Raw genomic sequence first — 25,638 nt, 5'->3', positions numbered from 1 at the left:
TTTTTTTAAATGCAGATTCTTGGCTCTTATGCCCCTCCCTTCATATTCCCCTCTGCTCCCCAGAGTCTGACCGAGGAGGTGTGGGTTACAAACCAGAAATCTGCATCTTAAGGAAACTTCTCAGGCCATTTGGTTGCAGATGGTCCCTAGCTACGAGGTAGAAGCCTCACTTTATGGTGCAGTGTGAATGGACATGTGTATATTTTAAAGTCACTTTTTATTCCATGCTTTAACCATACATTTCAGTTACCCAACTAACCCAGTATAAATAAGAATGTTGCTACTCTAATGCTACCCTAGATGAAATGACCACCCAACATTCACTGTGCTGATTCAGTCACATCTTAAGTTACCCACTTCATTATCCAACGAAAGGGCTAAACTCAGGTCCCCACCTGGGCCTGAAAAATGTGGATTTCCTCAGCTGTAAGTTGTCTAGGGGAGGTCTGGGATAGCTGATGGGGTGTCTCAGTATATCCCAGATGCTGTATATTTTATCTATTTTTAAAATATTTTTTTCTGTATTTGTCGTGTTTGTATTTGTCCTGACCACAGGTAATAGGTCAGAAAGCACTGGAAAGAGTGCTAAAGCAACATCTGGCCAACCTTATAAACCAGTTTTCTCTGTCATTCCATGTCAATAATGGCAAGCAATAAGTAAATAGATAACGTCAATTGTTGTGGACAACAAATTCCTAAAATACATTGGTATATATTGAATACTCTATTCTGAGTGTTTGTGACTAGCAAGGATAAATGCCTAGTGGATTTTGGGAATTTGATATCCTTGTGTGCATGTCTCAATACTGTAAATATTGATATTGTAATGTGTACTTCTATATTATTTGGAATATCTTAAAACTACATTTATTGTTATAAAACTATAGTGTTAATTGCCTAGCAACTATTGTTCCTTTCTTAATTTCTTAAATCATTGCCCCACCTAAAATCACTTGGTCAAATAATTTTGTTTAACAATCTTATAATTCATCTTCTGTATATGAATGCAGGGTTTGAACTGACGGAAAGCTTTTAAATAGCTTTGGGGATAACTTTCAAATTACTGATGGCATTTGCTTTAAATTGTGATTCACTTCTCTGGGCAGAAGATTTATTTCGATAAGCTCTTAAAATTAACCATATTCTCTAAAGTAAGTTTTCTTAAACACCAGCCTTTGTATTTTATCAAGAATACTTACATTAGCATTTGCTATATTACTGTCCAACTGTGGATTTTTGAGAAGAGAATTTTCTGTGAGGTCCTTTATTTAAGACAAATTCTCCCCCCTACTTTCTAAAAGTGTCTGAGGTTCTTGGGTCTTTGTGTCCTCCTGCAATCACTATTCCTGACATTTACAAAATAATGAATCACTTTTTCTATTCATTATTAGTTCTTTTTCCTAAGAGGTTTCAATAACAGCACATGTCTGATGTCATGAGCCACAGAATATTAATTAAGGAGAAAAAGGTCACAAGTCCACTGCCCATTCATATGAGGAAAGCACCAGGAGAATGAATCCTTGGCTCTTGGCTCACTGTCATTCATTCATATTCCAAAACTGTCACCCTCGTAGCTGTCAACCACTTCTTTCCCCCTATGCTATGACTTGAACAGTTATAACCAGTCACCTTACTGCCAGGAAAGATTAAGAGATAATAAGGAGGAGAAAAATGAAAATATTGGAAGATTAGAAACATTTTTTCAACTTACTATTTATTTTCAAAAAATGCTTTTGATTTTTCAAAGAGTTTTCAGTAACACACAGCAGGTATAGAAGAGTTCTCTGTAATTCTTGTCACTAGTTAAAAAAGAAAGGGGAAAGAAGCCAACGTGTGCTTCTTTCATTTTGCCAGACACAAAGTAGGGCGCTTGATAGTAGTTGCCTCACTGAACATAATTAATAGTATTTAGAGTTCTCAAAATTTAGAAATAGTTTAATCTATACAGCATGGAGACAGGACCCACGAATAATATGATACAAAGACAAGATGAAGATGGTCATGTTTTCTTTAAGGAAATACTTACAGATACTTGATAAAACTCAGGAAAGAAACCTAGAAGTAGAGAGGAGTTGAGCTTTGTAATGAAAAAATACTGTTTTGTGAAGACCTGACTTTTAGAATGTCCTCTTAAAATGATTAAACCCTCTTATGTGGGCTCTGAGTAACAACGAAACTGCCTTAAAGCAACCTCCCCCCAAGAGGCCAGCATGGGAAATTGTTTACAAACTGTTTCTGATTCGTTTCTGGCCCTCTCAGGAAGAGTCCCTTCTTCCCTCCTGACATATACATCCTTCCTCCTTTCTTTCTTCCAGACACTTAATGGTGTCTATTATGTGCTAAGTTCTGTTAAGTAATGGGAATATGAAGGTGAAAGAAACACGGTCTCATCCACGAAGAGCTAATAGTGTTTATTTAGCAGGAAAGAAAGCCACATAATACATGGCATTTTGGGGTTAAAGAAGTATCTGTTCTTCTGCTCAGAAATGCTAGAAAAATAACAGTTTCATTGCTTTGCATTATATATATATGTGTGTGTATGTGTGTGATAAAGAAGTGAAAATGTTAGTCACTCAGTCATGTCTGACTCTTTATGACCCATGGACTATAACCCGCCAGGCTCCTCTGTCCAAAACCTGACTCCAGGCAAGAATACTGGAGTGGGTAGCCATTCCCTTCTCCAGGAGATCTTCCCAATCCAGAGATCAAACCCAGGTCTCCTGCATTGCAGATAGATTCTTTACCATCCCAGCCACCTTATATTATGAAAAAACAGCACAGTCTTTAATTCTAGAGCCATGAAAATTGACAAGCAACCAGGTCCAACAAAATTTCAGAGAGTCGTGGAACTAATAAGTGATGAGAGGATAGGAGAAAAACCTGTGTTTTCCAAGAAGGTTGTCTCTAAAATATCAGTGTGCTCTGCTGACGATGCTTCTCTCTCTTCCTGCTTTGTTTTTGGTTCACACTTTCCGCCTTGACTTCCTGGCTACCTCTGCTGGGGAAATATTCTCCTGTTAGTTCATCTGGTCCCTTTCTTCTTTGGAGGGTGTATCACACAGTCCAGGAATATGAGGGAGAAAAGGCTTAAACAAGTGAAGGGGGGAATACTCTCACATACAAGAAGTCTGTGGATTGGCTGGGAAGGTGGCTCCCTATGGCTTCGGGAATTCAGATTCTTCCAGATGTCTGCTGAGACCTTAGTGTGTGGTGGTGATGTCCTCTGGGTGGTGAGATGGGTATCTATTCTGTAGCCTCGCGTTTGTGCAAGAATAAGGAGAACAAAGGCCAAAAGCACTTCTCATGGATTTGGCCATTTTTGAAGTTTTCCCAGAATCCTCATTCTGTGACTGCTGCTTACGTCTCTTTGGTCAGAAACATATCGTATGTCCGTCCAGCCATACTTGCAGGAAGCTGGGAAATTAGTGGGTTTTTTTTTTTTTTTTTAACTTTTTATTTTATATTGGAGTATAGCAGATAGTTTCAAATGGACAGCAAAGAGACTCAGATGTACATCCATTCTCCGGCAGCCTCCCCTCTCATCCAGACAAAAAGCTGGGAAATATAGTGTTTAAAAGCTGGGCACATTCTGTGAGCAGTGGGATCAAGCAAGGATGAAGGAGATGGAATTTAAAAATCCCATGCCAGAGGGCCTTCCCTGGTGGTTCAGTGGTTAAGAAACCACCTTTCAATGCAGGGGATGTGGCTTCAATCCCTAGTCAGGAAACTAAGATTCCCACATGCCTGGGGGCAACTGAAGCCTGTGCCCCAGACACAACTAGGAAGAAGCCTGCACATTGCAACTAAGACCATTCACAGCCCAAAATAAATAAATATATATATTTTTAAAATCCTACTGCCAGGTCTCACCCCAGACCACTGACATCTCACACTGGGTTTTAGCCTTGACTGCACGTTGGAATCACCTGAGAAGTTTTAAGAACTGCTGATAACCTGGTATCATCTCCAGAGAAAAATAATGTGATCGCTCTGGGGTGAACCCTCCCAGGTGATTCTAATACCTAGCAACGTTTGGGAACCACTGTGCTCCCAGCAAGCCCAGCCCTCAGTAACTGTTCGCACTGCGCAGGTGATGGCAACGTGCAGCCCGCCAGAAAACCACTGCGTGAAGGCAGCTCCCTTCTCAGCAGAAAACTCGTGGTACTGAGTTGGGAGCTGTAGTGGGTCGCCATTCCTGTTCTTAAAACTGGGATTTCAGAGTTGGTATCGTTTGAGCTTGTAGACAGATCATGGAGAGGCTGCTTTTCAAAGACAATGATTAAGACAAAGGAATAATTCAATCTCTACAGCCTTGTATTATCCAATTCATGGCCGACTCAGTGGACATGAATTTGAACAAACTCCAAGAGATAGTGAAGGACAGAGAAGCCTGGTGGGCTACAGTCCACGGAGTCACAAAGAGTTGGACACGACTTAGCACTAAACAACCACACGCTTACAAAGCACTGGTTGTTGGCACAGATTTGCAAAGGACTTTTCCATCCTTGGATACTTTTATGTCTTCAGTCCCTCCTCTGAGACCCTCTCAACAACTAGGTGAGTATTACACTTTTTATTTGTGGACAGTGGGATTGGAGGGTGCTGTGAGTAGGAGGAGGGAGAACCTCTTCTGGATGTAATGAATGTTCTGCCCGGGGCTGCCCTGTGAGTTGTTCAAACTCTTATTGGGGATTTTATCTTCATTGTGTCCTTGTCTATGGTCAAACTATCCTGCTAATTCTGGAAGGGTGAGAGTGTGTTGTGTTCAAAACCCGACTGCTTTGATTTTGAATGGAAATCAGAACAAACTTGAGATGATTTTTTTTTCCCCCACTCACTCACAATTAATAGAAATTGTTTCATGTATCTTTGAGCTGGATTATTCCACCTGTGGCAGGATACATTATTTCAGAGGCCTGATTCATGATTTTAAAATGCTTTTAAACCATTTCCAGAGCTTGACCAATGGCCCAAAAGTTTGCTTTAGGGAGAAGGTAAGCTAAAGCCCCTTTTGAGCAACACAGTTCTACAGTAAAGATAAGGGAGATGAGACCAGAGTTGTTGTTTAGTTGCTAAGTCGTGTCTGACTCTTTGTGACCCCATGAACTGTAGCCCACCAGGCTCCTCTGTCCACAGGATTCTCCAGGCAAGAATACTGGAGTGGGTTGTGATTTCCTTCTCCAGGGGATCTTCCCAACCCAATGATCCAACCCATGTCTCCGCCATTGCAGGTGGATTCTTTACCCCTGAGCCACCAGGGAGGTCCCTGAGACTGGAGTCTCAATGATAATTAGTACAAAAGGAAGTTTTGAAATTGAAAACATAGATTTGGCTCTCAGAGTCAAGGTGGAACCAAATAAAGGAGAAGGTTTCTTGGATAATTCCCCATAATGTCACCCTGACACACTGCATGTGTATTGGTCTTTCTTAGAATTTATCCAAAGATTTGAGAGATTGGAGTATCAAAATGAGTTTGTTATAATAATAGGTACTGTGTTTTAAGTACCTGTTTTGTACAGGACGCTTTTCTAGGCCTATTTTGCATATTATCTAATCCTCACAATAGCCCTTTTTACAGAGGGTTTGCCTAGTGATTCAGATGCTAAAATATATGCCTGCAATGAGGAGACCCAGGTTCAATCCCTGGGTCAGGGAAGATCCCCTGGAGAATGATATGGCTACCCACGCCAGTATTCTTGCCTGGAGAATTCCATGGACAGAGGAGCCTGGCGGGCTACAGTCATGGAGTCAGCAAGAGTTGGACACAACTGAGTGACTAACTCTCCCTTACAGAAAAGCAGCTGAGGCTCAGTGCAGTATGGTGAGTTGACGGAAGTCAGCTCTGTGGTAGGTGGTAAGCTACAGAGCTGGGATTTGAAACCAGGTCTCCCCTTAGGGCAACACTCCCCAAACTTTTTGGCACCAGAAACTGGTCTCGTGGAAGATGATTTTCCCACAGACCAGCATTGCGGGATGGTTGGGGATGTTTCATGTGCATTACATCTATTGTGTACTGTATTTCTATTATGATTACATCAGCTGCACCTCAGATCACCAGGCATTAGGTCCCAGAGGCTGGGGACCCATGCCTTAAGGAATTCCTTTAATTGAATTATTTACAGAAGAAGGAGGAGGAAAAAAGAAAGAAAAAAAATCTGAGAAAGTGTTACAGAAATGCTCAACCATCTGTGGCTAATTTTTCAAAATATTTTTATCTGATGACTCCACCTCCAGATTTATTTCTAGACATAGGATAGTCATTTCATCAACCATGCTGAGAGGCGGGGGGAGTCATGACAGGCCCTCCCCAAGTATGAACTGAGTGTGTGAATGTGGTTTCTGCCATCTGCTCACTATGAAGTGAGAGTCAGTGGGACCAGAGCAGAGGTGCTCAGTCCTGTGAGCAGAGTTGTCCTTTTGAGGAAAAGGACTTCTGTTTGTATCATTGTGGAGCATCCTATCTGTGGTGGAAATACCAATGGCAGCTAAGATTTGGAAAAGCAATAACTATGGCCTCGGCATTTCTTTCCATGGTTCCTCCCTTCTGACTCTGAATTCATACTCAGTAGGAACTTATCTTGTGCCTTCTGTTTGTCTAGCATTATCCTGGGTGTTGTGCCCACCTTAGCCATAATTTTCAAACCAGAAATTTATTCTACATTAATTTCTAGTTTTTTAAATCTTAAAACTAAAGCTGGTTTTAGGAATTGCCATTGGCTGCCAGTTGTTGACCGGATAATATCTGAACACCTTAGCTTGGCTCACTGCATGCTGCCAGTTGCCTTGCCAACCTAATCCCTTGCCAGTCATCTCCATGGCAACTCCAGCTCCTCAGAGATGTTCATTGTTTTCGGGGGGTGCTTGGTCCACTGATGACTCTGTGCCTTTGCATATACTATGTCTTCCATTTCGAATTCCTTTCCCTCTTAATCTGTAGGGTGTATTCCTGTCCATCCATAAGAGCCTTATTTGCACATCCCCTCTCTGGGAGGCCTTTCTGACTGTTAGGCAGAGTGAGTTGTTCTGTCTTCAGTTTTCACGACTGCTCCCAAAGTAAAGTAAATATAAAGTAAAGCCTATAACAATACTTCTTATTGACACTTCGCTCCCAATGGAATTTGAGAGCAACAAGGGCCAGAACTATGTTTTATTTATCTTTTTCTGTGTCATGCCTGCCTGTTGTAGGATTTCAGTAGATGTTTGGCTGAATAAGTTGATAAAATGACACAAAATTGAAACTCCATTCAGAGAACCTGAGAGTTGGAAAGGTTCTTAGGGACAGGAGATATGTTGGGAGAAACATCATTCCTGATTGTATAACTTTGAACAGATACGGAGTACAATGATGAATATGTAGGTAATAACCAGGGTATTTAGACATATTAAAACTTAATATATGACATTTATATAACTATAAAGAAATTCAAAGTAAAGATGTAGTTTCTGTGGACTTGAAATTATTTCTAGAGGCTTTGTGAAGGAGATCAGTTTGAAACCTATGCTTGAAAGATAGGATGGAAGGTTCTCTTTAGTTTAAGGGGGAAGTCTCAGAAAGCCATCTGCATTGAGGAAAAAGAGGCAAGAATCCAGAAACACAGAGTGCCTGGTGCCTGGCAAGTCCTCAGTGCTTGCGTGATTTTGCCTGAGTGTTTGGAGTATCCATGTGCCCCTCATCGACTCCAATTTTCAGTTAATTGAGAACAAACGCTAGCAGTCAGATGAGCAACAGAGTTAACAGTTTCACTACCCAGAGCACGCCCCCTGGGAAACTGTGGACAACGTGCTCCCCGAAGCCAAAGCCCCAAACCTAAACCCCAAATGGTCTTCCTGCTCCTACGTCTGCAAGATGGAGGCTGGTTCCCACCTCTTGATGAGCCAGGTGTGCAACAAAGATGTGTGGCCATCAGAGACAGTCGCAGTCACCTAATGAACCTAGTCAGTTCACCCAGCACGAGGGAGAAAGCTGGAGAGTGAAGGAGAGTGAAGGAGAGAACTAGAGGCTGGCTTCTCAGGCAGCTTCTAGAAGCCAGACTCTGCACACTAAGAACCACAGGGACCCGGAAGAGAAGCAGGCTCCCTGCCACCTTTGGGAATCTGTGGCAAGGTTTTAGGGGAGAGAGGGGAGATGGAGACAGCTTCAAACACCTCTGACACTTTGGTGTTCAACTTGGAGTTAAACTAAAGCAGCAGGGTCTCTTTTTTTCTGGGAATAGCATAGACTTTAATAGGGTTGTGCTGTGCTAAGTCCTGTCTGACTCTTTGCGACCCCGTGGACTGTAGCCTGCCAGGGTCCTATGTCCGTAGGATTCTTTAGGCAAGAATACTGGAGTGGTTACCATTTGCTCCTCCAGGGAATCTTCCCAACCCAGGGATCGAACCTGCATCTCCTTCACTAGCAGACAAATTATTTACCACTGAGCCACTAATAGTGTAAGACAGACATGTTTCTTTGCCCTTGCCCATGTTTAAATTGGGACTCAAACCTGGTCTAAATGAACATCTTTAGGACCCCCAGGTGAGGAAGGAAGTCTGTTTCGAGAGGTGCTTGGCTGTGGGATTCACAAGGATGTTGTATTTATTTCCCAGGGCTTCTGTAACAGATTACCTCAAATCATGTGGCTTAAAACAACAGAAACATAGTCCCCCCAGTACTGGTGGCCAGGAGTCTCAAATGAAGCTGGCGGCAGGGACATGCTCCCTCTGGGGTCTCCAGGGGTGCATCTGCCATGCCTTGTCCAGCTTATGGTGGCTCCAGGCCTTCTCTGACTTGGATCTACAGAATCCCATCCCTGTCTCTCTCTCCACGCGGCCTTCTCCCCGTGCATCTGAGTCTCTCAAACCCTCACTCTGCCTTTTTCTTATAAGAACACTCACAGGTCACTTTATATAGGACCCACCCAAATCCAGGGTGATCTGATTTTGAGACCCTTCATTAATCTGCAAAGATCTTTCTTCCAAATAAGATCACCTTCATGGATCCTGGTGGTTAGGAGTTGGACTTCCTGTTTGGAAAGTTCATGTTCAAGCCTCTGCTTGTGGGAATATTTCCACTGAGATGGTGGCCCATATAAGCTAAAACCTCTTGGAAGCCGTGTCAGCTCAGTCCTGTTCTGACTTTCTCTGTTCTTCAGGGCTTAGGGCTCCCCAGACTGGACCCAGGAATCCAGGAACCAAATCTCCTCTCTCTCTGCCACCTCCTTGTCAATCTCCTACCAACCCCCGGCCTCCCTTATTCTCTCTCCTTGCAGTAGGAAATACCCACTTTAAACACATGGGCCTGGAGAAGTGAAGCAATTTGTCAAGGTTATACAACCAGTTAGCAAAGGCAGGACCAGAGTTCTGTGGTCCTAATCTGAAATAGTTATTTTAAAATCATATGGCCGCAGTTAGACAGCATGTGGAGTAGCGCTTTGCAATGAGAACATTCCGCTTCCTGCATTCCTGGCAACCTTTCCAGGCTGTCTCCAGAGAAACTTATCAGCCTGTCAGCCTTCTCACCAGCCCCTCGTACCTTCTCTGTGTCATAGGCACGACAAAGTGCAGACAAACTCTCTTCACACAACCTCCTCAGCCAAGCGCTCCGGAGGCCTCCCATCCAAGGCGAGCGATGGCAGTGACTTCCAGGCAGCTGAGCCACCCACGAGCTCTGTGAACTACGCTGTCAATTTTTATTTGAATCCTCCTTTATTCTCAGTGTGATTTCATTTAGGGTTGGCCTCACTTCCTGTTCAAATGCCAGGCCTGTGGCCTCACACTAACTGGCAGAACTATCTTGTCATCACTACAAAGAAAGAACTCTGCCCCTGGACTCTCGAGGAGGAGTGGGGCGTCTATGCTAACTCCATCTTCCCGGGCAGCTCCCAGACCTCAACCAACAGTCGAGAGAGAGCAATGAGGGATTCCATCTTTACTTTCTGTTGCTGGGAACCACCCTGGGTTGAAATTGTTTCTTTTTCTCAGATCAAGTTTGCTTTCTTGTGTTCTCAGGGAGTAGAAACAGAGAGACCAGGGTGTAGATCTCTGAAATGATGGCTCCCATGAAAAAGATCTTCAAAGGGAAATGAGTAAAGTATTCTGAACCTCGCCTTGGAGTGCTTATGGAGTCAGAAAATGCCTTCTTTGGCAAAGGATTCATCTCAGGACACATGTAAGGGCTAGAAGCTGATCTTTTAGCAAACATTAAAACTGGAGTATAGGGAATAGGAATGGGACAAAAGAAGCTCACTGCCATTACATTTTCAGTTGGACATCTTAGGGTGACCAGCAGGCGCTATGCCACAGCCAGGAAGGGCCAGGATGCAGGTTTCTGACCACAGCCTAAGAGAACATCCCTGAAGGTTGCTTCTGATATTTTGCCTGTATTCTCTGACTTGGTATAAAGCCACTCTAAGTGTCTGCCTCTTTGTAAAGTTCATTTACAGTTGATGGTGGTGGTGGTTGTTTAAATCTGGGAAGTTTAAGCCTAAGAAAAGCAGAGGCAGCAACCTGAGATCACATTTGAGCTAACTTGGGTGCCCAGGCTTCAGAAAGGGCCAGAGGTTAGTTAAGGTGAGTTGGATACGCACCACCTAGCATAGCTCACAGACACCAGAGCTGAGGTTGGAACCAGACTGAAACTAAGCAAGTATGAAATGAAGCTGGGAGCAGAGGACAAAAGCAACAATGGTGTTCAGGTCTTTGTCTTCTTCTCAGCAAGGGGCCAGAAGTCAAAGTATGCTCTACCCACGAGTATACTCAAATCAAACCACATAGGCCCCATGAAAGGAGGACAGGCAGATTCCTGAAGTTCCCCACATGCTTTTCAAGCTGAAATGCCATTCTCTTCTCCCACTCTTTCTAGGTTTTCCAAATCAGCCCTTTATTCTCATCTACAGCCATAAATGGAACTTCATACCTCTCTTGGGGCCTATGGAAATGATGAAACTGAGGCTCAGAAATGAGGAGACTTGCTAAGCTCACACAGTAGGACTCAAAGCCAGGACTCAGAACATGCAATTCCAACTCCATGGCCAGTGTCTTTTCTCTATTTAGGGCAAGATCAATAAATATTTTAGGTACATAGACTTTGCATTGGCAACATGGCACTCATTTTGGGATATGCAACCAGTTAACAGTGGATCATGATCTAGGGAAAAGTCCAGCCTGGAAATGTCAACTTGAAGAGTCACTTGCTTGAGAGCTGGGAGGCTGATGAGAATGTTCAGAAAGAGAATATTGAGGAAATCAAAAAAGCTTGATGATAAATCCTAAAGGAATTTCCCAATTTAAGGAGTGAAGGACAACATATGAGCAGACAAAGATGCCCTGGTGGCTCAGACAGTAAAGAATCTGCCCCCAGTGCAGTAGACCCAGTTTGATCCCTGAGTTGGGAAGATCCCCTGGAGAAGGAAATGGCAACCCACTCCAGTATTCTTGCCTGGGAAATCCCATGGACAAAGGAGCCTGGCAGGCTACAGTCCATGGGGTCACAAAGAGTTGGACACAACTGAGCAACTAACAGAAGGAAGATGGAACAGCGAGAGAGGTGTGAAGAGGAGCAGGACAGGCTAGTGTCAGAGGAACTAAGCTAAGACAGAGTTGTAAGAAGGAGGCAGTGTCAGAAGGTTTTACTTGGAGGTAATGTTTTGCAGGGGACAAGCTCCAAAAAGACTCTCTTTGAGTTAAAGTTAACGAAGCAGTTGACCTTAGAGGTCTTCAGGCTAGACCTCTTTTCTGAGTTCTAGCCTTGTATGTTGAAGTAGTTCCTGGGCTTTCCCAAAGTACCGTGAATCATATAATCATGTATTCAAAGTACTGCAAATCGTATAATCGTATATTCAAATCGTGTGTCCTGAACTTACATCCTCCTTTCTGCATTCAGCTCCCCAGTTCAAATGCTCTTTTGTGGTTCTTACTTCCTTCAATGTATCTATCATCTATTATGTATTCAAAGGTAGCTCTTGGTAACATCTTGTTCCAGCATCTTCCTAGCTGCAAGGGAGGCTGGGAAATTGGGCTGGAGTTGACTTGGACCAGGGCTTGGCAAGTGTTTTCTGTGAAGGGCCAAGCAGTAAATATTTGAGGCTTTGCAGGCCATATGCTCTCTGTTGCAGCTACCCGAATCTGTTCTTGGAGTGTGAAAGCAGCCACAGACAGCAAGTAAATGAGTGGGTGGGTCTGTGTTCCCATAAAATTTTATGGACAAAACCAGGTGGTAGGCTGGATTTGACCCAGGGGTCGTTTGCCAGCCTCTGGCTTAGACAAAGCACAACCTACTTCTAAGTGTCGGGGACACTGGAGCTGCAGACAGTCATGATTCTGTAAGCATGAAGTCAGGGGATGCCAGCTATTGGTGGGCCATTAACAGGGCCAGCTATGCCTGGTCAGGGGCATTCTCTTCTCAGGCATGGGAAATGCCCCTTCCTGTGACTGAAGGCCACAAACTAGAGATTGGTGGTCTTTGTTGAATCATGGAAGCCATACTTTGGTTTTCAGTAAAAAGTGCAGCTAAATGTTTTCTTCCCTGTCTATTGCTCATCAGAAGGGTTAGTCACTGATAAGAGCCTTTGGCAAAGGGACCCACTGAGCCTACAAGTCAGCAAATTATAAAAATTTTAAACTGGTGTGTTCTGGCTCTAGAAACTTGGTGGAAAGGAAAGTCGGATTGAAATAGCTGGAGGGAGCTGTGAGGCCAGGGCACCTGTGCTGGGGTGTATGTTAATTTGTTTGGAAATATTTATCTATGCACACATAGATGGTGCACTTGATGAGTGACTATATTTGTACTGCACTTACATGCTTTTTCTCCGCCTTTAATGCAATCAGTGCACATTATAGAGGCATGAATATGTAAATGTTGAATAAGGCTTGAATTTTTTAATTAAAAACGTTAAATCAGGGGAATTGTAAGTACCCAATTTAACATTTTAAATATGAAATGAAATGTTCTCCTTCATTCCCATTCATGGCCATGGATTTTGTTGATATTCATCATGGAACTTGATGATTTTGTGCCAATCTGTTTTTAAAGGAGCTGGCTTGGGCTTTCGTGAGATCACAAGGACTAGAAGTTGGGGGTGTGGGGAGGGTAAGACTGGGGGAAAATGACTGTCTAAAGAACGCCTCGTTTCCTGTCCTGGTCGATGCTATTGGCGTGTGAAGCGGTTTGCAGTTGTGTACTTGTGAAGACTAACAGCGTATAAATACTCAGTTGGGAATTAAATTTCCAAAAGGAAGCATTTCCCCACTCAATTTTCTCTTAATTCAGAAAAATTGCTTTTAATTTGATGTAACACAGCAGCTTATAACAGTTCCATTATTCTCCCCCAGGAATAAATGCAGGCTTTTCTCTGCTCCCTTTTCCAATTGGTAAACAAAACTCTCTCTTCAGGTTTTGCTCTTTCTGAAGAGGAAAGCGAGCCTGTCTACTGGCTTGGGACTAAAGAGTTCACATTGAGATGGGTTGTTTGTTTATTAAACACTTCCTTACGTGGGGTTCACTACTGTCCATGATTAAGTTACGAAGAGTCCATGCCAGATTCTTTGGAATTTAGAATCTTCCATGGTCTATGCAGTGGGGTGACCTTAGCCAAGTGGCTGGTCGTGATATCAGTAGTAATGATACTTTATAATCTTGTAGCAATTTATTCAAAGTATTTGTGCCCGTGTGTTCTTGTTTCATTTGAAACCTGCCTGCGGGACTCAGGAAGAGAATGGGTCAGGCCATTCTAAGTCTCTTTTGAAGCTACCACCATGAGTTCAATAAGGTGGTTAAGTGAGAAAGAAAAGAAAGGGCTAGCCTAATGATGATCGAGTTTGGGTGAACTCCGGGAGTTGGTGATGGACAGGGAGGCCCGGCGTGCTGCAATTCATGGGGTGGCAAAGAGTCAGACACAACTGAGTGACTGAACTGAACTGAATGATGATCGCACCCAATTGAAGCCTAATTGACATGCTAGTGTGAACAGGTAGTGGGAAATCCAGTATATAGTGACTCAACAGTGCTTGGTCCACACTCGCCAGTAAACTCTCAGGATTTGGAAGGCTTTTCACTTGAGGTTCCCTGGTTTGGTCATTTTCTAGGGGAAATTCTCCCTGGAGTTTGTCCTACTCCTAGTATTTTATTCTATTTTATACTAATTACTGTCATAGTTCAAGGCATACAATCTGGAGTTTTCCAAGAATGTGAATTCTTCAAATTCTGAGACCCTTCCCACATTAAGAGAGGGAATGCAAAGTGTTCAAGTGACCATGATCTGATGGTGCAAACATTGCATTCATGGCGATAGCAGAATTAACCTGTCTTTTCTGAAATGAAAGGGCTGGCAAAATGTCATCTTGTAATACCCCTGTTTAGTTTAAACCCAATGTTTCTTTCACTTATACCCAAGTGAGGAAAGTATATATTAAAATTTTTTTAATAAATGCTTCATTTTTGAATAATTCTAGATTTGCAGAAAAGTTGTGTAGATATTACAGTGTTCCCACACAACCCTCACCAAGTTCTCTCTACTGTTAGCATTTCACATTACTATGGTACATTTCTCAAACCTGAGAAACCACTGATAGCCACTATTAATGCAACTCCAGACTTCATTTGGGTTTTACCAGCTTTAGAAAAATATTTTCAAGTCTCCGATGTCTGAGTCTGTGTACAGGGGTCAGTTCAGCAGTTTCAAGTTCTGTGAACCCAAGCTGGTGATGTTGAATCACAGAATGGTATTGTAGAGAATTTTAAGATCCATATAGTGCTACAGTATTTTTAGAAATGAGAGAAATAAGGTCACTGGGGGAACAAAAATCACACAGGGCCAACATCACTTCAGTTGTGCGGAGTATTCTGCCCAGACACCTCTGACTAGTGGCCACTTAGGTCTTGGCTGCCCTTTTCTTGGTGATAAAAAATCCTTGGATATACAGACACACCTTCAGGACACATCTGTGTTAGAAGTCCCTTCCTTTATAACATGCAGGAAGATCCCAGTTCTCCTGGTCCTTCTAATCTGTTCAAGAAGAAGTTCTATGGCAGGAGCCCAGGCAGAACAGGTAGGCGGAGCTTCTGAAAAGAGTGTGATTGAGGTCTATTTCCAGTCTTGAACAGTACAGGGGAGAAACGGGTCATCCTAAAACTGTTCGGGTTTCCTGGCAGTAGGCACTTCATTTGGGCTGTCTGTGTGGATGTGGGTTAACTTCAGGTACGTGTAAGGTGGTGTGATCTTGCATGTCAGCACAGCAAGGGGCACAGGAAACACTCTGTCAACATGCATAACCATTAGTCTATCTACAGCTGATGCCTTTGAGTCATCTCATTGAGGATCAGGGCGACCCAAATACATTTCTTCATAGCAGTACAGATGGATACCAGGAAACGGAGCAGATGCATCGTCGCTAATCAGGCAGAGACACAGCAGGCTAACTAAGAGCGAGGATTCACATGCCTTCGCAAACCTTAATTAAAGAGCTCGGTGCCTCCTTTTGTTTTATCTGTTGCCAGTGTTTGGTCTCCTATTGTGACAGCTTTTTTTTTTTTTTAAGTAGTCATCAATTCGCTGTGATAATGGAATGGGGAGACAGAAGAGTACTGTATCTGTGAAACAGCCATAATGTCTGGCCAAGAGTTAAGGAACTGCTGTTTCTGCAGCTGCAAACCAGTGTTTGCAAGAACCAACCGCAAGGGAGTCCAGAGAGAGGACGCAGGGATCTGGATACCTCGGAATCCATCCCACATCGTCTTCTGTCTTAGGCAACAGCCAACAGAAACCAAATGTCCTGTCCTTAACGGAGGGAGCGCTAAATTATTGAGCAGGCTCTCAACAGCAGGCGAGTGGAACAGGCATCTGCAGATTTGTGTTTCACGCCCCAGTAATAAATACAGTGTTGAGAGGCGAAATCTGTCCCAGCAAACACACAGGGCTTGGGGCAGACTCTGCTCACAGGCTCTTCCATCTTGCAGAGATTTGAGGCGAAGGTTGTTGGCTGGGCTCAATATCCCTCCATGTGAGCTGGGGGAAGGGCTAGGGGTGGAGAAGAGGTACCTCAGCTCATGTATAATAGGGCTTCCTGTTATTGAGGGAGTTCAAGAGAAGGAAGCCAAGGGAAAATTTCACGTGCTGGAGAATATGCATGAAAATGTAGCTCCGAGCAGGGTTTGTCTTGCCTCCAGGGCAATCTCCTTGAGGTGAGGAGCCCTCTCTGGTTTGCCATCCTGTATCTAGTTCTTTGAATAGTCTCTGGTCATAGTGCTCTACTCAAGAAATATCTCATGGGCCTAGTTTTGTAGAAGCCTCTAAATGACACAGTCTCATGTTTGTTGCTGGAAGGCAATGGAGAGACACATTGCATCCTAATAATTTGCAAGTAAAGATAGCTGGGTCCTTAGAAAGAGTATTGAATTAGGAGTCAGAAGTCCTGATGATTTGGAGTGTACTTTATAAATTCAGAAGTTCTTTTGCCAAGATACGTAATCTCTCTCCATGCCGGTTTCTCAGGACAGTCCTATTTGATGGTGACAAAGGGTGCTAATGGGTGTGTCCACTGCCCTGGGCGGTGTGTTACCCCTTTACATCTTCATCATCCCTAGATCTAGACAAATTCATATCTTTAAAAGAAGACTGGCTCAGGCCCCTCCTCCCCTCCTCCCCCAAAGGAATGAATTCCAGGTATGAGGATTAGAGAGACCAGGAATACCTGAATCTGAAGATAGTCAGAAGGTTTGGGTGGTGTGCCTCACTAGTGTGAGATCAGCCCTGTTTTAAAACCCTTGATGTGGGTGTACTCACCCATATTAAGCACGTGCAGTCACAGTGGCCCGGGCTCAGTGACCTCATTCACTCAGCCTACAGCGCCTGCTTGACCTCAGCTCCCCGCTCCTATGCCCTGGCCTTGGGACCATCTGGCTTCATCTTCTGGGTCGTGATATCGACCTAGGATCTGCCATGTTTGGGTGACCCATCAGACATTTCCCAGCATGCTTCGCTATAGACTACAATAGATCCAAGATGGTGATAGAAATGAGTCTTGACATGTGTGAGTTGACGCCTGGTGTTTAGTCAATTACAATTAGTTAAGTTATTAAGTCAGGCCAGAGACAGGCATGGATTGGCCTCATTGTAATCTTGAGTCTCACAAAGAGGCCAGCTGACAAACCATGTGGAGAATGTATGTAGCCCGCATTTGGAGAAGCCCAACATGCTTTCTCTCCTAGTGGGAAAAGAAAGACAGAGGAAACCATTCTGTGACCCTCTTCTCTTCATTGGAATAGGTTTTTCTTTAAAGCATCTATCTTTCAAAAAGTTAAAAATGCTTTATTATTACTTAGTTACCTGTGAACTGGCCTAGAGGCCCCTTGGAGCCCAAGATTGGAAGCTCCTTGGAAGAAAAGCTATGACAAACCTAGACAACATATTAGAAAGCAGGGTCATTATTTTGCCAACAAAGGTCCATATCGTCAAAGCTATGGGTTTTCCAGTAGTCATGTAGGAACGTGAGAGTTGGACCATAAAAAAAAGCTGAGTACTGAACAAATGATGCCTTTGAACTGTGATGTTGGAGGAGACTCTTGAGAGTACCTTGGACTACAAGGAGATCAAGCCAGTCGATCCTAAAGGATATCAGTCCTGAATATTCATTGAAAGGATTGCTGCTGAAGCTGAAGCTCCAAGCTTTGGCCACCTGATGCGAAGAACTGATTCATTTGAAAAGACCCTGATACTGGGAAGGATTGAAGGCAAGAGGAGAAGGGGACAACAGAGGATGAGATGGTTGGATGGTATCACTGATTCGATGGACATGAGGTTGAGCAAGCTCTGGGACTTGTGATGGACAGGGAAGTCTGGCATGCTGCAGTCCATGGGGTCGCAAAGAGTCAGACACGACTGAGTGACTGAACTGAATTGAGAGGCCCCTTGGATTCTGGAAGTCGTCAGCCTATAGCTTGTGTTTTAATTTAGGTTTACCATGCAAATATTTCTGTACTCCCAAAGAACTTCAGATTTACTAAAAGCACTTCCGGAATCTGAGGGCAAGTTTGGATCCATGTTTGTTATACCCCACGCACAAACAGTGTCATCTGTGTATCTCTAAAAGGCTAATGCTGGTTGGTTCTCAGCAGAACATTTGGAGAACTATACCCAAATGCACTCTCATCAGTCCTGTCAGGGTATTTCTAACTTTGGTTGGGATTTGTGTTCATCATCTGCCAGTGGCTCAGCTTTGAGGGTAAGTCAAATTTTATTTTTTGGGGCTCCAAAATCACTGCAGATGGTGACTGCAGCCATGAAATTAAAAGACTCTTACTCCTTGGAAGAAAAGTTATGACCAACCTAGATAGCATATTCAAAAGCAGAGACATTACTTTGCCAACAAAGGTCCATCTAGTCAAGGCTATGGTTTTTCCAGTGGTCATGTATGGATGTGAGAGTTGGACTGTGAAGAAGGCTGAGCGCCGAAGAATTGATGCTTTTGAACTGTGGTGTTGGAGAAGACTCTTGAGAGTCCCTTGGACTGCAAGGAGATCCATCCAGTCCATTCTAAAGGAGATAAGTCCTGGGTGTTCTTTGGAAGAAATGATGCTAAAGCTGAAACTCCAGTACTTTGGCCACCTCATGCGAAGAGCTGACTCATTGGAAAAGACTCTGATGCTGGGAGGGATTGGGGGCAGGAGAAGAAGGGGACGACAGAGGATGAGGTGGCTGGATGGCATCACTGACTTGATGGACGTGAGTCTGAGTGAACTCCGGGAGTTGGTGATGGACAGGGAGGCCTGGCGTGCTGCGATTCACGGGGTCACAAAGAGTTGGACACGACTGAGCAACTGAACTGACTGACTGACTGAGCATATTGAATTTGCTCCAGGGCATTTGAAAATGCACTGGAGTTAAGAGTTGGTATTGCATTTTTTGTTTCTCATTCTTACCCTTCACCCAAAGACGAACATTGAAGTCCCGTTGGGTGGGTGCTGACCATCAGCCTGGAAGCTGAGGACAGCTACACAGAATGGAGAGGTCATGGTTCATGTCTGAGAAGAGTGTAAATGGCAGAGAGAGAAACTGAAAACGGAAAGTGACGGAAACAGGTTAACACTCCCGCAATACAATCTGACCATTGGGGGCATTCTACCTCTTCGGGATACAAAAGCTTCAATTTTCCTTTTGCCACCCATGTTTATCTGAGTCAATTGTCTTGCTAATTCATTAGATGATTTTGTTTAAGTTGATGAGTTAGATTTTAGCCACACACATTTTGGTAATTCTCACAATATTTCAAACCTTTTCATTATTATTGTAGTTGTTGTGATGATCTGTGATCCATGATCTTGGATATTACTCCTATGACTCTCTGAAGGCTTAGATGATGGTTAGCAATTTTTGGTAATAGAATATTTTTAAATTTAGGTCTGCACATTTTTGAAGCATAATGCTACTGCCCATGTATTAGAATACAATATAATGTAAGCATAACTTTTACATGTACTGGGAAACCAAAAAAATTCATGTACCTCACTTTATTGAGACATTCCCTTTATTTCTGTGGTCTGGATCCGAATGCACAATATCTTCAAGCTCTGCCTATATTACTTTGCAAAGGACCATGACTTGTGTTGTGTTCATACTCTCTCTCTTGCCATCCCCTTTGCTTGCTTGATGAAGCCAGCCACCATGTGGCACGCTGCCATGTGAGGAAGCAAGGAATAGAGTAAGGCCTCTGGCCACCAGCTCATGGGGAACCAAAACTCTCAGTCCAACAGCCTAGGAGGAAATGCCTCCTGCCATCAACCTCTTGAGTGACCAAGGGCAGTATCTTCCCCAGTCAAGTCCTCAGCTGACCACAGCCAACACTGGGACTGCAGCCTGTGAGAGTCCCTGACAGCAGAAGACTCACATAAGCTGCACCTGGATCCCTGACCCATAGAAACTGTGAAATGATGAATGTTGTTTCAAGTCACTGAGTTTGGGAGCAATTTGTTAAGTAGCAGTAGATAACTAATTTGGCACACTGAGTAGTTGACCTCTGATACCGCTTCCAGACCTATAGGGTTCTATGAGTTTTCAAGGGTTAAAAAAAAATGAAACCCAAAGGTATTGACTATATTGATATCTAAGCTGTGTTTTTTTCTTTTCTTTCTTCTCTTTTCTTATTAAGCCCAATAAATAGTTGTGCTATCTGTTGGGATTCATTTTTCCTTGTATCCAGGCTTGTCAGTTGGCTGAAACCTTATTAGGCTGGCCAGAAAAAGTGAACTAATTCAGGCAAGAGTCTTTGGAAATCCTAGAAAGTCCAGCAGGAAAAGGCAAATACCATCTGGTAGCTAATGCAGTATGCCTTGCATGTGAAGTAAGAGCGATCAGAGCTCAAATAGAGAGAGTGCTGAGGTGTCGTTGATTGCTCTGGGTCTGAGCAGTGCTTTCTAATCCAATCTATTATTTTCACCTTTAGCATCAGGGCCCTTCAGCGCCGGTACTGAATGGTTCCTGAAGTCATCTATTCGAGTTGCTGCCACAGTTGCTTTCTGCATAGATACATTTGTGACTTAACTGCTCTTGGTTCAATAAAATAATTACAGAGCTTTATTGCAACTTGAGGAAGCCCCAGCAAGGTTTTGCCACTGCCGTTCCAAAGATCTATTACTCTGCCAGTCCAGCCCACAGAGTTAATGTTTTATATTAGGATTTCTAGTCTTTATTCCTAGAAACGGAGAGGCAAGTGACATGCTAATGCCTGATGTTGTTGAAAGAAATAGAAAATGTGGTTTGAAATTTAGGTGATTTAAGTAAAAGGAAAATAGCACAGTGAACCAAATTGACCCCCTTTCCCCACAGGGGCGTACTTCACAATGCTTGAGCATTGGTGCATTTTAAACCAACAAAATGGTCTAGAAGACAGACCCTATGGAGCTCAATCGTGTGAAAGAAATCATCCTGGGCTCTCAGCACATCAGGTACTTAGAATCCGTTAGGAACAGGCACAACTGCTTGTTGATGCCTCTAAATAGTGTTCTGATCATGAGTAGCAGTCTGTCTTGGTGGAGAGAGAACGAGAGACATTAAGGGGATGTGCTCAGGAGAGTGCACCTGTCACCTTTAGAATCATCCCAGTGGCCTGGTGTCATGGATTTCTTCAGCCGTTGAGTATGTGCTCAGTATGGTGGGTCTTACAGTTCTCTTCCAAAAAAGTTTCCATTTGTAGGACATCCCTGGTGGACCAGTGGTTAAGCCTCTGTGCTTCCAATGCAGGGGGCACAGGTTCAGTCCCTGAACTCAGTCCCAGGGAACTAAGATCCTACATGCTGTGCAGCCAAAAAAAATTTTTTTTCAAACATTTCCATACACAAAGATTTTCACAAAATAGGTTATATCTCCCATAAAATACCAAGGACAATAGATCTAAGGGTATAACAGAAACCCAGAGGTTAAATCTTTTTCTTTTTAACTGGGATAAAATACGTAGAACGTGAACTCGGCAGTTCTAGCCATCTTCAAGTATGCAGTGTACTGGCATTAAGTACATTCACAGTGTTGTGCATCTGTTCCCACCATCCGGGTTCAGAACTTTTCATCACCCTATGAGGAAACCCTTACGCACTAAGCAGACGCCCCCCATTCCCTCTCCTTCCAGATCCTGGCAACCACTAACTAATCTGCTTCCTGTCTCTATGTATTGGCCTATTTTGTATATTTCATGTAAATGGAGTCATATAATATGTGGCCTTTTGGGTCTGCCTCTACCAGTATTTCATTCCTTTCTATGGCGGAATAATAGTGTGTGGTACGGATGGGCCACATTTAGTTTATCCGTTCATCAGATGATGGACACAGGTTAAACGCTTTTGACATTGATTAACAGCAACACTGACTGAAAGTGTTTTAAGTATCTACCACAAATTAATAGATAACTATATTAGTAATAATTACCACTTAGTCCTAAACTCTTGAGAGTCCCTTGGACTGCAAGGAGATCCAACCAGTCCATCCTAAAGGAGATCAGTCCTGGGTGTTCATTGGAAGGACTGATGTTGAAGCTGAAACTCCAATACTTTGGCCACCTGATGTGAAGAACTGATTTATTTGAAAAGACCCTGATGCTGGGAAGGATTGAGGGCAGGAGGAGAAGGGGACGACAGAGGATGAGATGGTTGGATGGCATCACCGACTCAATGGACATGAGTTTAGGCCAACTCCAGGAGTTGGTGATGGACAGGGAGGCCTGGGGTGCTGTAGTTCACGGAGTCACAAAGAGTCAGACATGACTGAGCAACTGAACCAAACTGAGTCCTAAACCAAGTAGCACATCATAAGAATGAGCTCCTTGTTCTGGAAGCAAGATTCTTGATTTTGAATCATCTTCTAAAATGCTCAGACAAAAAGGTGTTTGAAAGATGTGATTGTCTTGAAAATGGATCTACTGAATGCCATAGGATGTTGTTACTGGTTCTGGCTTTGGCATTGCACTGGTGAAAACTTGGTCCCCAGTAGAATGATGGTGGAGTGCTTTGGGGAAGGTTCTAGGAGGAGAGTCCAGGAAATCTCTCTTAGGTTATGTATGCATGTGGAGGTTCTGTTCTTCTGTCTTTCTGGTTAGACCTTTGTCAATGTCCATGAACAGTTTTGCCTCAGGCATGCAGATGATCTTCCCCTAGCAGAGACATTCTTGTGTGTGGGTTTCTGTTACTCCAAGGGCTCACCATTACTCCCAGTATGATTGGCACTGTTGAGCTTGGGAAATGGAATAGAATATAGGAAGGGAGAACCCATAGCCAGGGAAGCTGGTAGTAGGTCTGAGATGGAGAGGTTGGGCTGGTGTAGATAGAAGCGTCTCTAACTTCACATGTGTCTTCACATGAGGACAAGAGCTATTCCGATGTGTAATCAGACACCTTCTGTCTAAAAAATGAGATGATCTGGGAACTTCTGAGGGTAGACAGACATCACAGGCCAGAGAAATGGGAGCATATTTTGTTCTGTAGTTCACACACATGTTGGTCAGTTTTAATCAACTCAGCCTTGTGTATTTAGAGACTCCTATCTGAGTTATCTTCCAAGACACTTCTCAAACTCCAGCACTTACATCAGAGGAGAAAGAAATAAATGCCAACTTCTTCTTGAACTGAGAGAGTGAGAACACAGGGGTTAGTTATTGCATGATTCTTTATATCCTCTATAGACTTTATAAAAAATCATAGATACCTTCTGATTTTGTAACAAATTCCTAAAGTGTTCTGCACACACCAAGCAGTTACAACTGAAATGGATAGCAACTGCCTTTCCTTTTGGAGAAATAGCCCACGCCCTTAATTAGGCCACTGTGTGCCCTGCACAGCATCTGTTTGCATGGTGTTTGCCGGAAAGTCTAACGCGCAGCGTTGAATACTAGTGTCCTGCGGCCTCCACCACCACACATCCAGATGTGAGCTGCCACTTCCACTCCGGTTTCTAGGATTGGCATTTCTCCCTGGCCCATCCCTGCAGTTCTTAGGACAAGATCTCAAACTGGCTCCTGTCTGCAAGGGAACATTGTGTGGGTCAAAGTCAAAGTGATTCATGAACTGTGAACACGATTTATCTACCTGTATAGAATGGCTTTTCAAGGAAGCTGCATTCTCTTTCTAGAAGGGTTATCAGAGTACCTTGGTCATGACAGTATAACACATCCTAGAAAAAATGCACATGGTTAACTATGAGTATCAGTGTACAAGGGACACTCACATAGAAAATGGAGCATATTAAGTGCTCAGTTCATGAGCCTTCATTTTGAAACCACTGGCAAAAGTCTAAGTCGGGGACCTAGAATATTTTCCGGGTGGGAAAGATATAAACAACAAAGGCTTATGCCAGGCTTTTTGGCACAACCTGTCAAACGTTTGTCTGTTTCTTTGAGATGTGACAAGAAAATTTTAGCCTGATGCCAGGTGGACTCTGCACACCTTGTGGGAGAACTTCTGGATGAAGGCATTGAATTCGGTGAGATACTTAAGGTGTTTCTAAAGTCCATCTCTTCATATAGAAAACATAAATCCTTTCTACCTTCTCTCCTGAGTGGGCATCCCATCTGTGTTTGAATGTCTTCACTAGCAGGATCTCATTAGTCTAATTTCTGAAAATGAAACATTTGCCCTGTGTGTACTTTATGCCTCTCACAGCTCTAGAGGCCAAGACATCTGAAATCAAGCAGCCAATGAAGACACCAATCATGTTGCCCATAGCTTCTTGCCACAAACTTGATAGCTTAAGACAACAGAAGTCTGTTCTGTCCAAGTTCCTGGACTGCATGCACAGGAACACCAGGGTCTAGAGGAAGAAAAGAATCCTTGCTCTAAAGAGGTGTCCTTGTAAGGGGTCCTGCCTCACTCTTCTCTAAGGAGAAGGAAAGAGAAGAGAAGGAATGGGGGAGGCAGGAAGACTAGGAGAGCTGGGGTATTCTTTTCCCTTCTCCTTTGAAGATTCCATTTAAATCCTGAAGAGAAAGCATTACCCAAACCCTTAGGGATCCTGGAAGAACAGAGGAAGTTTGCAGCACCAGGAGGGTTTGCTGATACTTAATGTGCTCTCTAGCCTTGGAAGCCACAACAGGGCAGATGTGGTGGGAAGCCTAGACAGCAGAGGCTGCAGAGCCTCGAGATGGATTCCTACTTTTTCCATTATGTTACTTGTGACTGTAACCCCATTTGCTTTCGTGATGAGCAACTGAGAGCCCACTGGCGTTTCTCATCTACTAGGAGAGAAGACTGTGCTAGATAGAACTATGAAATCAGGGTTTATCTGCTGTATGAAAATATAGGAACCAACTTGTCAAATTCTCTGAGAAGTATGAGAGCAAAATTATCATAATGTGGTCTCTAAATAAAAAGAATACACATACATAGTAAAAGAGCAAGAAATGTTTATTGTAAAATATTTAGAACATGCAGAAAAGCCCTAAAAAGAAAGTAAAACTGCTTGTAACTACCATCCAGTGATAACCCTTGGCATTTTAACATACATTGTTCATAAAGGCACACACACTCCCAATTTGGATTATATTATTCATGCTGTCGTGTGTTTTCCCTTAACAACATTGTTAATGTTTTCTTAAGGTGTTAATTATTCCTCTAAAGGTGATTTTAAGTGACTGCATAATATTTCGTTGCATGGTTATGACATAATTTATATAACTAATCTTCTAATTATTGGACATTTAGCTTGTCTCCAGTTTTTCACTCTAAGTGATGCTGCTATAAGCATCCTGTAGGAAACTTTTCATGCACATCCTTTCCAGATAATTGCCTTGTTGTGTTATCTTTCCTATTTTTGCTATTTTCTCGATATATTCAGTTCAGTTCAGTCACTTAGTCATGTCCAACTCTTTGCGACCCCATGAACCGCAGCATGCCAGGCCTCCATCATCAACTCCTGGAGTTCACCAAAACTCATGTCCATTGAGTCAGTGATGCCATCCAACCATCTCATCCTCTGTCATCCCCTTCTCCTCCTGCCCTCAATCTTTCCCAACATCAGGGTCTTTTCAAATGAGTCAGCTTTTCGCATCAGGTGGCCAAAGTATTGGAGTTTGAGCTTCAACATCAGTCCTTCCAATGAGCATCCAGGACTGATCTCCTTTAGGACTGATTGGATCTCCTTGCAGTCCAAGGGACTCTCAAGTCTTCTCCAACACCACAGTTCAAAAGCA

At 43.3% G+C, this 25,638-nt stretch overlaps 1 long non-coding RNA gene across 10 annotated transcripts in view; it reads left to right on the top strand.

Moving 5' to 3' along the window:
- The first annotated feature begins 2,625 nt into the window (after positions 1-2,625).
- Positions 2,626-25,638, top strand: part of LOC147347657 (uncharacterized) — a 131,490-nt gene continuing 108,477 nt past the window's right edge. For all 10 annotated transcript variants that reach the window (XR_015152417.1, XR_015152416.1, XR_015152412.1 and 7 more), the window contains exon 1: positions 2,626-4,557. This is a non-coding gene — a long non-coding RNA (uncharacterized LOC147347657). The remainder of the gene's footprint in view (positions 4,558-25,638) is intronic.

This window comes from Bos grunniens, chromosome 23 (genome assembly GCF_055505025.1).
Source record: "Bos grunniens cultivar Pamir isolate PY7600 chromosome 23, Bosgru_T2T1.0, whole genome shotgun sequence".
Lineage (NCBI taxonomy): Eukaryota > Metazoa > Chordata > Mammalia > Artiodactyla > Bovidae > Bos > Bos grunniens.
Note: the sequence above shows the minus strand (reverse complement) of the source record. Positions and strands in the feature narration are given on the sequence as shown.